The 18,091-nt window shown below is 45.2% G+C and overlaps 1 protein-coding gene across 1 annotated transcript in view; it reads left to right on the top strand.

The window, feature by feature from the left end:
• Nucleotides 1–4,329: 4,329 nt before the first annotated feature.
• Nucleotides 4,330–18,091, top strand: part of STMN1 (stathmin 1) — a 30,621-nt gene continuing 16,859 nt past the window's right edge. The window contains exon 1 of the mRNA XM_027519879.1: nucleotides 4,330–4,435. The gene's annotated coding sequence lies outside the window, so the exon portion shown is untranslated. The remainder of the gene's footprint in view (nucleotides 4,436–18,091) is intronic.

Raw genomic sequence — 18,091 nt, forward strand, 5'->3', positions numbered from 1 at the left:
ACACATAAGAAAGTGACTAGCACAGTGTACAGTAAACAACAGCTATGATTATTAAATGTTTACAGTGTGCTAGGTACTGTACCAGTTCCTGGAAATAGTTGAGAAAGGCAGATTCTTCACCTCCGAGGAGTTTATTTTGTGGGTAGAACAGGCAAGTGAATATTTATCAAACAGTGCAAAGGAATGGCAGTGTCTATAGCTTTGGGATAAATCTCCTTGTCTCTAGGTGAAGTTGATTGTATGAGAACAGAGGCTGAACTCATGACCTTAATAGGCACATAAATAATAATAACAATAATAGCAGATGGGCTTCCCAGGTGGCTCAGTGGGTTAAGAATCTGCCTGCAATGCAGGAGATGTGGGTTCAATGCCCCGGTTGGGAAAATTCCCCGGAAAAGGAGATGGCAACCCACTCTAGTATTCTTGCCTGGAGAATTCCATGGACAGAGGAGCCTGGCAGGCTACATCCACAGGGTCACAAAGAGTAGGACGCGACTGAAGCATTTAATAGCAGATAGCAACTAGCCATTTCCAGGAAGAGGGTGTACAATGTCACAGTGGCCAGATGTTTCATTTTATCCTCAGCAAGGCCTTAAACAGTTGAGTAACTGAAGAAGTTAGTGTGGCTTTTCCTATAATCGCCCTGTGAAGCAGACACATGCCACTTCTTAGGAAACTGGGGCTCAGAGAAAGTAAATGACATATCCAAGATCAAATAGCTAGTAAGTGGAAACCCCAAGACTGGACGCAGCTCTGCTGGCTCTGAGCCCAGCGCTTTCATCGTTTCAGATGCCTCTTTCCTTTGGGCTGTGGATTTGGGCTTTGGCTAAGAAGGAAGGCTTCCCTCAGAGGACCAAAGGATCCTTGGCCTCAAGTGCTCTTTCTTTTCCTGATGTCCCTTTTCATGTGGGAGGTCACAGGAACATGAGGAAGCCAACCCATGACCTTGAGCAAATTGCTGTATCTCTCAGCATCTTGGGGTCCTTGTGTACCAGAGGGCATCCTATTCCTCCCCCTGCCTGATTCTTGGGTATGATGAGAATCAAAGTAATGAGTGATGTCAGAAATGCTTTGAGGGCATTAAAAACATGGTGACAAATGCAAAGTATGATTCTAAACTTCTTCATACAAAAATGAGGACTGGTGGCCTTCAGACTGTTTCTTTCATTCATTCACTCAGTGATGGAAAAGTGTCTGTTGAATACTTCCTTTTTGCCAGATACTGTGGTGAGTACGGGGACCCAAGGAAATCCCCAGGCTTTGAGGAATTTGAAGCGAGGAAAGACAGATCTAAAAAAATAATTAGCACATAGATGTGAGGGCTTTTAAAGAGATGACCACAATTGGGGAGACCGTTTACTCAGCTGTCCGGAAGTGCTATGAAGTTTAGAGAGGGGTACCATGAGCAACAATTAGAGCTAGAGAAGGTCCCCCAGTGGGAAGATGAAAAGGAAGCTACTAGAGTCGGGGGTGGAGGGGGATGTGCAGGGGAAACCAGATGCACAAGGCATGCGGGCGTATGTGAGTAGTTTAGCGCTTCCTACTCCAGGGGATCTTCTAGACCCAGGGATGGAACCTGCATCTCTGGAGTCTCCTGCATTGGCAGGCAGATTCCTGTCCTCTAGGAAGCTTATAGCCAGGGTATCAGAGCACAGATAGGAAAAGATATCTGTCTAATTAAACATGGCCTTGGGGGAAGCCAGGCAAATTAGGAAGTTAGGCAAATACTACTATGTCAAAGTGAAAGTCGCTCAGTCGTGTCCAACTCTTTGCAACCCCGTGGACTATAGAGTCCATGGACTTCTCCAGGCCAGAATACTGTAGTGGGTAGCCTTTCCCTTCTCCAGGGGATTTTCCCAACCTATGGATCGAACCCAGGTCTCCTGGATTGCAGGCGGATTCTTTACCAGCTGAGCCACAAGGGAAGCCCAAGAATATTGGAGTGGGTAGCCTATCCCTTCTTCAGCAGATCTATGTCAAAGGGAGAGGTCTATAAAGCTCTGAACACCTGCCTGACCCTCTGTGACCTTCTGAGAAAGGGTATCATCAAGATATTTTATATTTCAGTATTGTTAGAACTGGAAAGGCCATAGTAGGACTCCTGGATCCAGCCACAGGTCAGCAAAGAGCAGTGAGGAGCCTGAGGGAATGGAAAGGAGTAGGATGGGGGAAAACAACAGAATGGGAAAGACTAGCAAATTCTTCAAGAAAATTAGAGATACCAAGGGAACATTTCATGCAAAGATGGGCTCGATAAAGGACAGAAATGGTATGGACTAACAGAAGCAGAAGATAAGAAGAGGTGGCAAAAATACACAGAAGAACTATACAAAAAAGATCTTCACAACACAGATAACCATGATGGTGTGATCACTCACCTAGAGCCAGACATCCTGGAATGTGAAGTCAAGTAGGCCTTAGGAAGCATCACTATGAACAAAGCTAGTGGAGGTGATGGAATTCCAGCTGAGCTGTTTCAAATCCTAAAAGATGATGCTATGAAAGTGCTGCACTCAATATGTCAGCAAATTTGGAAAACTCAGCAGTGGCCACAGGACTGGAAAAGGGCAGTTTTCATTCCAATCCCAAAGAAAGGCAATGCCAAAGAATGTTCAAACTACTGCACAATAGCACTCATCTCACATGCTAGCAAAGTAATGTTCAAAATTCTCCAAGCCAGGCTTCAAGAGTAAGTGAATTGTTAACTTCCAGATGTTCAAGCTGGTTTTAGAAAAGAGAGGAACCAGATATCAAATTGCCAACACCTGTTGGATCATGGAAAAAGCAAGAGAGTTCCAGAAAAACATTTATTTTCTGCTTTGTTGACTATGCCAAAACCTTTGTGTGGATCACAAAAAACTGGAAAATTCTGAAAGAGATGGGAACACCGGACCACCTGACCTGTTTCTTGAGAAATCTTTATGCAGGTCAGGAAGCAGCAGTTAGGATTGGACATAGAACAGCAGACTGGTTCCAAATAGGGAAAGGAGTACATCAAGGCTGTATATTATCACCCTGCTTATTTGACTTATATGCAGAGTACATCATAAGAAACACTGGGCTGGAAGAAGCCCAAGCTGGAATCAAGATTGCTGGGAGAAATATCGATAACCTCAGATATGCAGATGACACCACTCTTATGGCAGAAAGTGAAGAAGAACTAAAGAGCCTCTTGATGAAAGTGAAAGAGGAGAGTGAAAACGTTGGCTTAAAACTCAACATTCAGAAAACTAAGATCATGGCATCTGGTCCCATCACTTCATGGCAAATAGATGGGGAAACAGTGGAAACAGTGAGAGACTTTATTTTGGGGGGCTCCAAAATCACTGCAGCCATGCAGTGCAGCCATGGTGACTGCAGCCATGAAACTAAAAGACGCTTACTCCTTGGAAGAAAAGTTATGACCAACCTAGACAGCATATTAAAAAGCAGAGATGTTACTTTGCCAACAAAGGTCTGTCTAGTCAAAGCTATGGTTTTTCCAGTAGTCATGTATGGATGTGAGAGTTGGACTATAAAGACAGCTGAGCACCGAAAAATTGGTGCTTTTACTGTGGTGTTGGAGAAAAGTCTTGAAAGTCTCTTGGACTGCAAGGAGATCCAACCAGTCCATCCTAAAGGAAATCAGTCCTGAATATTCATTGGAAGGACTGATGCTGAAGCTGAAGCTCCAATATTTTGGCCACCTGATGCAAAGAACTGACTTATTTGAAAAGACTCTGATACTGGGAAAGATTGAAGGCAGGAGAGAAGGGGATAACAGAGGATGAAATGGTTGGATGGCATCACCGACTCAATGGATATGAGTTTGAGTAAACTCTGGGAGTTGGTGATGGACAGGGAGGCCTGGCATGCTGCAGTCCATGGGGTGGGAAAGAATCAGACTGAACTGAGTGACTGAACTGAACTGAGGATGGGGGAACCTCAGTGCAAGTGACCTGGCCCCCTAAGCCATCTGTTGCGAATCCCTACTAGCAGCCCAGGGCAACTAGGGAGAGGGACCGGGGCGTTTGAATGACAAATTACCAGCGATTACAAGGCCATTGGGCCTAAGGCTGCTTTTCCTCTCTCCAAGGGGATGAGGTTTATAAAGGATAAGTGGTGCGCTTTTTCTAGCTGGCCCAGGGTGCCTCCCACGCAATGGCTAGAGGATGCTGTTGGAGGCTCCTGGGAGTGTCAATGGACCGGCTTCCAGAAAGACGCATTAAAACCCAGCTCCGAGGTAAGCTCTAGAGCCTGGACACTGGCAAATCAGTCTTTGGCCTGGTTGCCATGGAGACAGACAGGCAGCAGCTGCGCGGGAAGAGGGAACAGCAGCTTCGCCGACATCCAGGATTGAGACAGCCCTGGTGGGGGAGGGGCTCGGCACCGCCCTTTCTCCCCCAGATACAGAGGCTCCTGTCTGCCCCCCAACGTCCGAGACTCCCAGGATCTGGTGAGTTGCCAGGGTCACAAAGGGAGACGTGGCAGTTCTGGCGCCTCAAGCCTCGATTTTCTGCTTCCAGGCCAGCGCCCTCCCGCTGCCCTGTTCAGCTTTTGGAGCAAACAGATCTTCCGGAGCTCCTGGGCCCCGGGAGGGTTCCCAAGCTCCCGCCTTGGAGGTGATAAGTCACTGGAGGTGAATCCCAGAGTGTTGGCCACCGGAGGCCAATTTGGCCCCGTGCTCTGTCGCGTCTCTCCGGAAAACCTGGCAGGGGCTCTGACCAGCCATTGTCTGGGAAGGGAGCTTGAAGCTGAGCCCAGAGACAACGCGGTAAATGATGGGGTTTATTGTTCCCGCATTTGATGCTACACTGATATCATTAATTTGTGGCTTCAAGCCCTGTCCTCCCTTGCCTGGCTCCTGTGGGTTATCTCTGGAGACTGAAGGTGGGAGAGAAGGGGCCTGGAATCCAGGTTGCCCGAGTCCCCTTTCGCAGCCGAGCTGCCAGAAGGCTGTGGCTCAGCATCTCGGGTTCCTCCTCTCTGGTAAGAGGAGAAACGAGGCTGAGGTCCTGGTGACATCCGGGGCTTTGGGCTACTGGGCGTTGCATGTCAACAAGGAGGTCACCTGAGAACACAGCCTTAGCGTGGAGGAAGAACAGAGAGCTGGGGAAATGCAGAGGCTACTGCCGAACAGACAGGCTTTTGATGTTGCTGCTATAATTATGAAGGTAGTTCACATGTGGGCGTAATTACAGAAAAAAACTCACTGTATATAGAGTAAATTGAGAAAATGACCCATCACCTTAAATCCCAGTCCCTCATCCCTGCTGGAAAGTACTGATAATTTTGTTGTGTATCTTTTCTGACTTTCTCTATGCTTGTACTTATCCTCCTATGTTATTACTGTTTTTTAACTACACAAATGATATAAAACATTTATAAAAGATGCAAATACCACAGATATACGTCGAGTCAAAAGCAAAGATAGTCTTTTAGTGTATTCCTTTTGCCAGAGAGAGCTATTGTTAACAATTTAATGCCCTTCATACATTAATGTCCAAACACAGAGAGCTTCAGCTTTTCTTTTTTGTGCATAAATGCAGCCACAGCATCCATGTTGTTCTGCAAGTTGCTTTCCCTGCTATGATAATGTTAGTTACTCTGCAGGTTTTTGCATGTTGCTTTACCTACCCCATTCTCCATAACTGCTACTTCATATTCTGCATGATGGATGTTCTGTACTTGTTGAAGTCGTCTCCTTCCATAAACACTTGAGTTGTCTACCATCTTTTGTGATTAATAACACTTTGCAAACTTGTTCATCGATTTATGCAGGGTTTATTTCTAGAAGTAGAATTTGTGGGTTACTGTGTATGTCTTTAATTTTTCTAAGTACTAGGAGGTTTTATTCTTAAGTTTTTGTTTGTTTTTTTTTAAATGCCATTCAAGGCATAGATGCCCACTGCAAAAAACTGGAAAGGTATAAAAAGCTATCTGGGGAAACAAAATCACTTACAGTCCCTCCACACAGCAGTCCTGACTGTTCACTTTTTGGCAATTATTGTCTATGCCTGCTATTGTTACAGCGATCAGAGCATACTGCATAGATAATTTTCTACCTGGCTTTTTAAAAAAAACTTAACAGTATAAGCATCTTCCTACGTCACTAAGATATTTTTGTAGACATCCTTTTTATGATTTCACGATAGTATTATATGTACACACCATAATTTTTTCTCCATTGTTGGACTTCTAAGTTGCCTACATTTTTTCACTATGATAACCAGTGAATATCTTTCTGCATAAATCTTTGTCTGAAATCTGATAATTTCCTTAAGCTAGATTCTGAGAAGGAGAATTACTGGGTCTAGAGATAGAAATTTTGCTGAATCTGTTTTTTTTAAGTTGAATTTCGAATTGCTAATATGTGCACATGATACAAAATTCCAAAAACACTAAAGATTACACAGTGGAAAAAATGTGTCCCTCAGTTGTGGTTTTCCTTCTTACAAGCAACAATATCACCTGTCTTTTTGTGTGTCTTTCCTAGGGAAAAAATACATGTACATGTATATATATATATATACACACTCTTTTTTCATATAAAAACAGTAGTACATCATATACATACTTTTTTCTCTTTTCACTTAAAATTTCTTGATGATTGTTCCACATGTAAAATAGAAAACTGCCTTATTTTCTAGAAATAGTGCATAGAATTGCCTTAAATGGGTGTGCCGTGGTTAAACGAATCAATTCTATTGGCACATTTTTAGATGTCTCCCATCTGTTGCTATTCGAGCAGTGCAGTAATGAATGTCCTCACATATATGCCGTTTTGTCCATGTGTTACTGCATCCATCTGTAGAATACAGGCCTTTGGGTGGAACTGCTGGGTCCCAGGGAATATGCATTTTACATCTTGATAGCTATGGCTATCTCTATAGAGGGTGACCATTTCTTCCCTGAAGGGTGTGGACAGTTTTTTAAAGCTCTTGATTCAAATGGCCAAACTGCTCTCCGGAAAAGTGTTACCTGTTTCTACTCTCACCAGCAATACGGTGCCCTGTTCATTCCTCCCACTCAGTAGAAAGAGTATGGTGATGTTTGCAGTGTTCTCATTTTTTTTTTTTTTTTCCCAAAAGGATCTGTGTAAGATCATCAAAAGTGAGCAAATAATTACTTTTTTAAATAAAAACACAGGATATGGAAGAAATTTCGAATCCCAGTGTTGCCCCTCTATAGGTGTGACCCCGGGGAAATTCCTCATCCCCTTTGAACCTGTCCTAAGAGTTGTCATGGGGAGGAAATGAGCTAATACACTTAGTACAGTGCTTGGCACATAGCAAGGTCTCAAAAGGTGGTAGCTAAGAAGAAAATTTTAAAGGGGAAAAAAAAAGAAAATGCCAGCCCTCTAAGTAATCCCAACCGGGAGAGGAAGGGAGCCTTCCAGGCTCTTGAAGTGACCTGGGCGGTGCCAGCTTTGTTCTTTTCCTCAAATTGTCCCACTGCTCTTTCCTGCCTTGGGGAGGAAAAGGGAAACCAGGCCACCAGGTCCTGGGGAGACACAACCCCACACCAGGACTGACCCTTAGGAAAGGCTTGGGGTCTGGGACCTCACCCAGCTTCACCGGACTCCACTCGGAGGGGCCCAGGCAGAGCTTAGTCGTCGCCCTCCCTGGAGGTCCCTGCTGCAGAGCTGACACCCTGATCGGAGGAGACTGGTTAGAGAGAAGTGTAGGTCCAGCCTTCCTCGTCTCCCGCAAAGCTAACGGCGGGCGGCGGCTGCCTGTGCTCCGGGATGGACCCTTTCGGAGCAGCCCCGGTGGGCGCGGCTGGGAGGTCCGCGAGAAATCGTCGTGCCGCTCTCGCCCGCTTCCAGCCCCTCCGGGCGCCGGCTGGAGGTGCTGCAAGGGGCTGGGAGGTGTCGCCAGGGCTGGTGCTGGATGCTGCGGTGCAGCTCGGATGCAGGGCGGCCACGGGGGGACCCCCACTCCCAGCGAGGCTCGGCCGCCCCCTCCTCCCAGAACAGAGCCGCTGCCTTGAAAAATCAGCTGCCAGAGACGCCATTTCTGGTCCCACCCTGAGTCGGCCGAGGAAGAGCCAATCACCACCCTGGGTGCAGCTCTGAAAGCCGCAGGTTGCAGCTGCTTTGGGTGGGAGCGCGGATCTGCGGGGTGAAGCCATTTTCTGGGAGGAATTTGCAGTCATTTCTACTCGCGGTCTAATCACCATGTTGAGAATTTTAGTCATCCTGCCCCCCCCCACCCCCACCCCCACCCCCTTACACTGGGAGCTTTTCTGAATTTTCCATGGAGAGCTGACAAGGGGCAACGCAAAGTGATGCAAAACGTGTGTCTTGGGTGCCGGTTGAAGTGGGGTCTAAGCTTGGCCCTGTCCTTAACCTGCTCCGTGATTGCGAGAAAGCAGTACAGCCCCAGACTTCATTCTTCTCATTTTAAAAAATGCAGAGAAGGAATAAAAGCAGACCATATCAAGGACTGGTGAGGTTGTGGGGAAATGCATTCTCTCGATTTGCCCTTATCTAGTAAAACTGAAAATATTCATGCCCTGTGCCCCGACGATTCTCTTTCTTGGTTTCTACCCTGGAGAAATACTTGCACATGTATTCAAGAAGGCTGTCCATTGCAGGATCATACCTAGTAAGAAACCAGTGAAACAGCTCAATGGCCGTCAATAGGGAAAGTACAAATAAAATAGGGCCCGTATTCATAATGAGTAACTATATTGCAGTTAGAAGGAATAACTTAGATCCATACATGCAGAGACATGGATAGAGCTCAAAATCTATTAAATGAAAGCAAAGTTATAGGATAATGCATATAATGCAGTTTTTGCAACATATCAGAACTGTGGATTTTCTAGGATATCTTCAAACATATGTAAAAAAAATTTTTTTTTTAGTGAAAGGACTGTAAGATATACTCTTGGCTCAAGAGTGACTTTCTCTGGGGAGGAGGGGCAGGGAGTTGGGAGAGTGAGTAGAGGTGAACAGGAACTTCAACTTTGTTTGTAACTCCTAATTTTTTCTTTAAAAAAAAAATGACACTGCATTACTACCTTAAGGAATTTTAAACTGCACAGTCATAAAGAAAACACTGGAAACAAATGTCAAAATGTAAATGATGATTAATTCTAGGTGATGGGAAATATGAGTAACCGTTATTTTCTTCTTTGTACTTTTGGGGGTTTACTTTCGTGTTTTTTTTTTTTTTTTTAATGCAGGGATATTTGTACACAAGTGTCCATAGCACCATTATTCACAATAGCCAAAAGGTGGAAGCAGTCCAAATGTCCATCGATGGATGAATGGATAAACAAAATGTTGCAATGGAATATTTAACTCTGCCTTAAAAAGGAAGTAATTGCTGACATATGCTACAACATGGATGAGCCTTGAGGACATTATGCTTAGTGAAATCATGCAGCCACAAAAAGACAAATAGTGTATGATTTTGCTTATGTGAGGTACCAGGTAGTCAAAATCACAGAAACAGAAAATAGAATGATGGTTGCCAGGGGCTGGGGGAGAGGAGAGAGGTATTGTTTAATAGGGGTAGAGTTTCAGATGTACAAGAGTTTTGAGCATGGATGGTGCTGATGATGGTTTCCCAGGTGGCTCTGTGGTAAAGAATCTGCCTGCAATGCAGGAGAGGCAGGTTTGATCCCTGGGAGGGGGGAAGATCCCCTGGAGGAGGAAACAGCAACCCACTGCAGTGTTCTTTCCTGGAAAATCCCATGGACAGAGGAGCCTGGTGGGCTACAGTCCATGGGGTCACAAAAGAGTTGGACACGACTGAGCAACTAAACAACAGCAACAAATGGGGCCGATGCTTGCGCAACAGTTTACCTGTATTTATTTATTTATCGGCTGTGCCACAAGGCTTGCAGGGTCTTCGTTCCCTGACCAGGGATTCAACCCAGAGCCATGGCAGTGAAAGCACTTGGTCCTAAACACTGGACTGCCAGGGAATTCCAAATACACGTGTTTAGTACCACTGAACTGTACACTTAAAATGGGTTAAATGGTAAATTTTATGTTATGTGTATTTTAACAGAATAAAAAATTGTAAAAAAAAATATAGTAGGAGACGATCCTATTTAACAAAACCCTGCTATTAGACAGTCCATCAATCTAGTACCATACATCACCAAATATAAGATGACGACTGCAGAATGCACCATTATTTTATGTAATACCAAGAAAGAAAAACTGGTACCAATTAAACTCTGATATCAACTGATTAAAAGACACTTTCTATTCCAAAGATGGTAATTTTTTAGATTCAAAAGAATATGGTAAGCAGTTTATACACTAAATGATCACCTTTAAAATCCACCCGCAAAGTTCAGATTGGTTGTTTTTTCTTCCATTTGGTTGTGCTGGGTCTTAGTTGTTGTGTGTGGGATCTAGTCTTAACCGCTTAACCAAGAGGGAAATCCCCAGATTGGTTTTTAATTGTAGCACACCTGTCCTTTGTTTTTTTAACAGATTGTGTTTGCATATCATCTCAGACAAATAAATGGTGATTTGTCTACCTAAAAAAGAGAAAAAAAAGCAGCAGTGGGGTTCAAGAGTGACTGTGTGTGTGTGTGTGTGTGTGTGTGTATGTGCGTGCGTGCGGGTTCATGCTAAGTGGCTTCAGTTGTGTCCCACTCTTTGCTACCCTATGGACTGTAGCTCTCCAGGCTCCTCTGTTCATGGGATTCTCCAGGCAAGAATACTGAAGTTGAGTTGCCATGCCCTTCTCCAGGGGATCTTCCCAACCCAGAGATTGAACCAATGTCTCTTATATCTCCCTGAATTGGCAGATGGGTTCTTTACCACTAGTGCCACCTGGGAAGCCCAAGAGTGACTGTGTGACCCATGAAATCCCCAAGGTCAGCCGTGGCAGGGATGATGAGAAAGTGGAGTTGCCCAGTGGGTGTGGTAATGTAGATGTCATTGGAGATCCTGGCAAGAACAGTGTCTGTAGACAGAGGTGGAGCGTGAGTCTGCATGAGGAGGATTTGAAGAGTCAGAGAAAGCAACAAAGACAGCCTTTTTGGAGAGCCTTGTTATAGGGGTGAGCAGAGAAATAGGGGATTCTGGAAGGAGTCATCAGACAGTTTAAGGCAGAATGAATTGCAGCCTGGAAACATACTAACGAAGGGAAGACTGATGCAGGAAAGAGATGTGACACAAGCGTGGGTCCCAGGTCCTCTTTTTTGTACCCCTACCCCTCCTCTTTCTCCGGCTTTGTTTCCCCGGGTTTTCTCTGACTTTCTTCTCCTTACCCCGCTCTCTCTTCTTGTAATGAGCCATTATAATCAACCTTAAGATTATCAACCCTGAATATTCATTGGAAGGACTGATGCTGAAGCTGAAGCTTCAATACTTTGGCCACCTGATGCGAAGAGCCGATTCACTGGAAAAGACCCTGATGTTGGGCAAGATTGAAGGCAGGAGGAGAAGGGGGTGACAGAGGATGAGATGGTTGGATGGCATCACTGATTCAATGGACATGAGTTTGAACAAACTCTGAGAGATAGTGAAGGATGGGGAAGCCTGGCATGCTGCAGCCCTTGGGGTCACAAAGAGTTGGCCACGACTGAGCAACTGAACAGCAACATAGTCAACCTTATCTCTGTGAGCATGCAGCACAGCAATTTGCTCTTCCTGCAAAGATTTGCCAAGTTATCCTGACCTTTCTTCATATAAAGCAGTCCTTCAGGCCATTAAAATAGGATCTTTTCTGTCCCGGATGAGGATTTGTTGACTCAAGAAGACTCTTGACAGTCCCTTGGACTGCAAGGAGATCAAACCAGTCAATCCTAAAGGAAATCAACCCTGAATATTCACTTGAAGGACTGACACTGAAGCTGAAGCTCCAAACTTTGGCCTCCTAATGTGAAGAGCCGACTGACTCATTGGAAAAGACCCTGATGATGGGAAAGATTGAAGGCAGGAGGAGAAGGGGATGACAGAGGATGAGATGGTTGGATGGCATCACCGACTCAATGGACGTGAGTTTGAGCAAGGTCTGGGAGATGGTGAAGGACAGAGAAGCCTGACGTGATGCAGTCCATGGGGTCACATGACTTAGTGACTGAACAGCAACAATAACAATAGGCCCCAGTAGCCTCTTCTTCTGCTAGTTGTCAATACCACCAGTATGGTTTGTCTTTTCTTTGGTGTGTATCTTATGAACCCAGCTGGACTGTAAGAACCTTAAGGACAGGGACTCCACATGATGTTTCTTCGGGTCCCCCATGATACTGATTGGCTGTGCAGAGTATTCATTTACTCCTTATTTACTGAGTACTTGCTGTGGGCTGGGATCTGTGCAAGGTGATCCAGATCAACAGTCCCTACCTTCAGAGAGTTCGTGGTCCAGACAGGAGGCAAACGGGTAATCAAATAATAGCAAATCAAATGTCAAGTGCTGTACTAGAGAAATGTAGGGTGCAGTGGAGGCTTAGAGAAGGAAGAGGTTAACTCCTTGGGAATGAACAGGGAAGCTTTTGCTGGGGAAATGGGAGTGGGTGGCAATGACAGAGCACTTGAAAGACGGCCAGGAGTTTTCCGCTGGACTGGAGGAGAGAAGGCATCAGCAGAGGGAGGACGCAGAGTCGCAGAGGTGTGGAACAGCACGCGTGTTTGGAGAAGGGCAGGTCTTTTGATGTGGCGGTACGGTGGGTGGGGAAAACAATGGTAGGAGAAGATCCTGGAGAGACGGGAAAGAGTGGACTGGGGAGAGCCGCGTGTGCCAGGCTAGGGAACTTGGCTGTACACCCAGGGTTAAGGGGAAGGACGGGATCAGACTTTAGAGAGAACCCTGCGGTGACAGTGGACTAGAGGCTCACTTGCTTTTGGCAGTCATGGTTTTAGAAACAGTTTGAGTGTGAGCTAAGTCGCTTCAGTGGTGTCCGATTTTTTGTGACCCTATGGACTGTAGCCCTACAGGTTCCTCTGACTATGGGATTCTCTAGGCAAGAATAACTGGGGTGGGTTGCCACGCCCTCCTCCAGGGGATCTTCCTTGACCCAGGAATCCAACCGGCATCTCTTACATCTCCTGCATTGGTAGATGGGTTTTTTCTTTTATCCCTAGCACCACCTGGGAAACCCTAGAAACAGTTTGTGCCTGTGTGCATGCTAAATTGCTTTAGTCATGTCTGACTCTTTGCAACCCAGGCTCCTCTGTTCATGGGATTCTCCAGGCAAGAAGTCGGTTGCCATGCCCTCCTCCAGGGGATCTGCCTGACCCAGGGATCAAATTCATGTCTCTTACCTCTCCTGTGTTGGCAGGCAGGTTCTTTACCTAGGAAGCCCATAGAAACAGTTTACTTATATTTAATTAGGTGCTGATATTTTAAAATCAGGAAATTTCACAAGAAAGCCTAAATTCCAGCTTCTTGAGCCACACATTGTTCTAGGATAGACTTCAGCCAAAGCTATCTGTTAATGGAAGCTGTTATGAATTGAATTGGATCCCTGCCTCCCACCGAAATGTTGAAGTCCTACCTGTAACCTTGAACGTGACCTTATTTGTAAATTGGGTCTGTTCAGATAACCAGGAGAAGATAAGGTCATCAGGGTAGGCCCTCTTTTTTTTTGGCTGCACTGGTTCTTTGGTGCATAGCTCTGGCTTTCTTTTGTTGCCGGGGCATCTCTTGTTGCAGAGCGAGAGGCTCAGGCTTCAGTCATTGTGGCACCTGGCCTTGGTTGCCCTGCAGCACATGGGATCTTAGTCCCCAGACCAGGGATGGAACCCCTATCCACTGCATTGGGAGGCGGATTCTTAACCACTGGACCACCAGGGAAGCCCCCAGGGGAGTCCTTAAGCCAGTACAACTGCTGTCCTTATATAAAGGGGAAGTTTGGACAGATAAATGCACAGAGAAGAAGATATGAGGATGTGGGCTCGGGGAGGGGGTTGCTATCTATAAGCCAAGCAACAGCTGAGGCTGCCAGAAGCTAGAAGAGAGCGTGGCGGATTCTCCCTCCCATCCCTCTGAAGTAACCTGCTGTCATCTAGATTTTGGGTTTCTGGGCCCTGGAACCATGAGAGAAACATTTCTGTTGTTTGGGCCACCCGATTTATGGCACCTTGTTAAGGCAACCCCATGAAAGTAGTACACCCCATTCCTCCCCCTTAGATGGGGCCCCCATCCTCCAGTGGTTTGAGTTGTTAAATTTGAGTTGATGCCCTTGTTGGGAATGGATTCGAGGTAGGGGGCAGACTGAAGCCCATCTAGGCGGTGGTCTGTGGTGACCCAGTCAAGTGGTGGGAAGGGGGCAGTCATGAGCGCACCGCGGTGCTGGTGCTCACCGACTGATGTAAGGGCTTAGCAAGAAGCCCAGAAGGGCTGGAAATCAGCTCTGAGTTCCAGAGACACGGGCTTTTCTTTCACTTGTGTCTTTTCTCTTACACAGCATCCTCCTCCATCTGACACCCCAGCCACACCCTCCTCTTCCAGGCTTGAATGCTACTCCGTGAACATGTCCTCCTGGCCTCCGGGGTTGGGGGGGTGCGGTTCAGCAGCCTTGGTCTCAACTTCCTGTGACAGCTGTGACCTCTGTTCTCACTGAATTGCTAAGATTGCTGATAAGTGCCAACTGCTTGGAAGTTTTTATAAGTAACTGGGAACGTGTTTTGTGCCAGTCCACGGGAAAATGGGCTATGGAATGGCCCAGAAATTTAATGAATTAAAAGTAATGCTGTTTTTAGGCTCACGTGTGTCCATTCAAGAAAAAGACTAGGTCTCAGATGAAAATCATCCTTCCCTGTTCGAAACCCCAGCAGCCCAACAGAGGGCGAGTGCTGCTACCTCACCATCCCCATGCTCACATTTTGATTATTTGGAAAAGGATTCAAAGAAACATAGAAAGCAATCCAACCCTCCCATCCCCCCGGCCCCAGCCTCACCAGTAAAAGAAATGTCAATGGCTAAGGAAATAAGCGACCCCATGGTCTACAGCCTACCAGGCTCCTCCGTCCATGGGATTTTCCAGGCAAGAGTACTGGAGTGGGGTGCCATCGCCTTCTCCCTAAGGAAATAAGATGCTACATGCAAGGTGGTATCCTGAATAGGATCCTGGAACACAGAAAGAACCCCAATAGGCAACTGGGGAATCCAGGTAAAGCCAGTCACTTAGTTAATAGTATTGTGCCAGATTTAATCTTTTGGTGTGGATAAATGTACCATGATTATGTAAGATGTTAGCCTAGCAGGGAGCTGGCTGAAAGGTCTGTGGGAACTAGGTGTACTACCTTTGCAACTCTCTGGAAATCTAAAATGATTTCAAATTTAAAAGTTTAAAAAGAAGTTAAATATATATATTTTATAAATATATTTAAATGTCTCTGTGATAGTTGGTGCAGAATATATATATATATATACTTAGATTTATGCTGTTTGTCCCTCAGCCCTAAGTGTGGTTTAATGGCCAAAAAGACATCAACCAGATGGTTAACATTTGGTGAGTTCATGGCACTGTAGGGATACAAAGACAAAACCACATAGAATCCTGCCCTGAAGACGCTTACTCTCTACTGAGGAGAACAAACATACTTATGGATAGCTACAATACAGGACAGTGGATGGGGATCAGAAAGACTGATCAAGACCTTGAAGGTGGGAAGAATTTCAGTACACACAAAAACCAAGGGCTCAAGGCTGAGAGTTGCTGTCAGCAAAACACACAGGAGTGTGACTTTATAGGAAGTGACTCCATGGACTGTAGCCTGCCAGGCCCCTCTGTCCGTGGGATTCTCCAGGCAAGAATACTGGAGTGGGTTGCCATTCCCTTCTCCAGGGGATCTTCCTGACCCAGGGATCGAATCTGGGTGTCCTGCATTACAGGCAGATTCTTTACTGTCTGAGCCACCAGGGGAGCCCTACAACAAGAGAGACCACAACAATGAGAACCCCATCTAGGACTAACCCTCCCCCACCTACCCTCCACCCCTGCGACTGGAGAAAATCCATGCGCAGTCGCAAAGACCCAGTGAAGCAAAAAATAAATATTTTTAAAAAGTAAAGCACAGCTTCAGATTTTTGCTGTGACTTGAGTTAGTTGTGTGATCTTGGACAAATGTCTAAAGTTCTCTGTATGGCTTTTCTCCCCCATTGTAAAATAATAGGGTTAGGCTAATAAAACAGTTTAGAGTGATAGCTAAAAGCCTAGACTTGGAACCAGACTGCAAAACCTCTGTGCTCCCCTGTGGCATGGTTACTCACATGACTTAAATCTCTTTTCAGGCCTGCTGCTAGCATTTGTTAGACCTAAGGCAGGAGTATAAAAGGGAAGCCCACATATCTTATGTCTAAGTATTTAAGAGTTATAAGTCAAGCTAACAAACAGTTTTTTAAAAAATATGTGTTTTACCCTTGTACTGAGTTGGCCAGTACAATTTGGTATAGCACAATTGCCTGGTGTAACAGACAAATTTGGCCTTGGAGTACAGAATGAAGCAGGGCAGAGGCTAATAGAGTTTTGCCAAGAGAACACACTGGTCATAGCCAACACCCTCTTCCAACAACACAAGAGAAGACTCTACACATGGACATCACCAGATGGTCAACACTGAAACCAGACTGATTATATTCTTTGCAGCCAAAGGTGGAGAAGCTCTACAGTCAGCAAAAACAAGACCAGGAGCTGACTGTGGTTCAGATCATGAACTCTTTATTGCCAAATTCAGACTTAAATTGAAGAAAGTAGGGAAAACCACTAGACCATTCAGGTATGACCTAAATCAAATGTCTTATGATTGATTATACAGTGGAAGTGAGAAATAGATTTAAGGGACTAGATCTGATAGACAGAGTGCCTGATGAACTATGGATGGAGGTTTGTGACATTATGAAGGAGACAGGGATCAAGACCATCCCCAAGACAAAGAAATGGAAAACAGCAAAATGGCTGTCTGAGGAGCCTTTACAGATAGCTGTGAAAAGAAGAGAAGCGAAAAGCAAAGGAAAAAAGGAAAGATATACCCATCTGAATGCAGAGTTCCAAAGAAGAGCAAGAAGAGATTTAAAAAAGCCTTCCTCAGTGATCAATGCAAAGAAATAGAGGAAAACAATAGAATGGGAAAGACTAGGGATCTCTTCAAGAAAATTAGGGATACCAAGGGAACATTTCATGCAAAGATGGGCTCAATAAAGGACAGAAATGGTATGGACCTAACAGAAGCAGAAGATATTAAGAAGAGGTGGCAAGAATATACAGAAGAACTATACAAAAAAAGGTCTTCACAACCCAGATAACCATGATGGTGTGATCACTCACCTAGAGCCAGACATCCTGGAATGTGAAGTCAAGTAGGCCTTAGGAAGCATCACTATGAACAAAGCTAGTGGAGGTGATGGAATTCCAGCTGAGCTGTTTCAAATCCTAAAAGATGATGCTATGAAAGTGCTGCACTCAATATGTCAGCAAATTTAGAAAACTCAGCAGTGGCCACAGGGCTGGAAAAGGGCAGTTTTCATTCCAATCCCAAAGAAAGGCAATGCCAAAGAATGCTCAAACTACTGCACAATTGCACTCATCTCACACGCTAGTAAAGTAATGTTCAAAATTCTCCAAGCCAGGCTTCAAGAGTAAGTAAATTGTTAACTTCCAGATGTTCAAGCTGGTTTTAGAAAAGAGAGGAACCAGATATCAAATTGCCAACATCCGTTGGATCATTGAAAAAGCAAGAGTTCCAGAAAAACATTTATTTCTGCTTTGTTGACTATGCCAAAGCCTTTGACTGTGTGGATCACAAAAAACTGGAAAATTCTGAAAGAGATGGGAATACCAGACCACCTGACCTGCAACTTGAGAAATCTGTATGCAGGTCAGGAAACAACAGTTAGAACTGGACATGGAACAACAGACTAGTTCCAAATAGTAAAAGGAGTTCGTCAAGGCTGTATATTGTCACCCTGCTCATTTGACTTATATGCAGAGTACATCATGAGAAATGCTGGGCTGGATGAAGATTGCTGGGAGAAATATCAATAACCTCAGATATGCAGATGACACCACCTTTATGGCAGAAAGTGAAGAAGAACTAAAGAGACTCTTGATGAAAGTGAAAGAGGAGAGTGAAAGAGTTGGCTTAAAACTCAACATTCAGAAAACAAAGATCACGGCATCCAGTCCCATCACT

Source organism: Bos indicus x Bos taurus, chromosome 2 (genome assembly GCF_003369695.1).
Source record: "Bos indicus x Bos taurus breed Angus x Brahman F1 hybrid chromosome 2, Bos_hybrid_MaternalHap_v2.0, whole genome shotgun sequence".
Taxonomy (NCBI): Eukaryota; Metazoa; Chordata; class Mammalia; order Artiodactyla; family Bovidae; genus Bos; species Bos indicus x Bos taurus.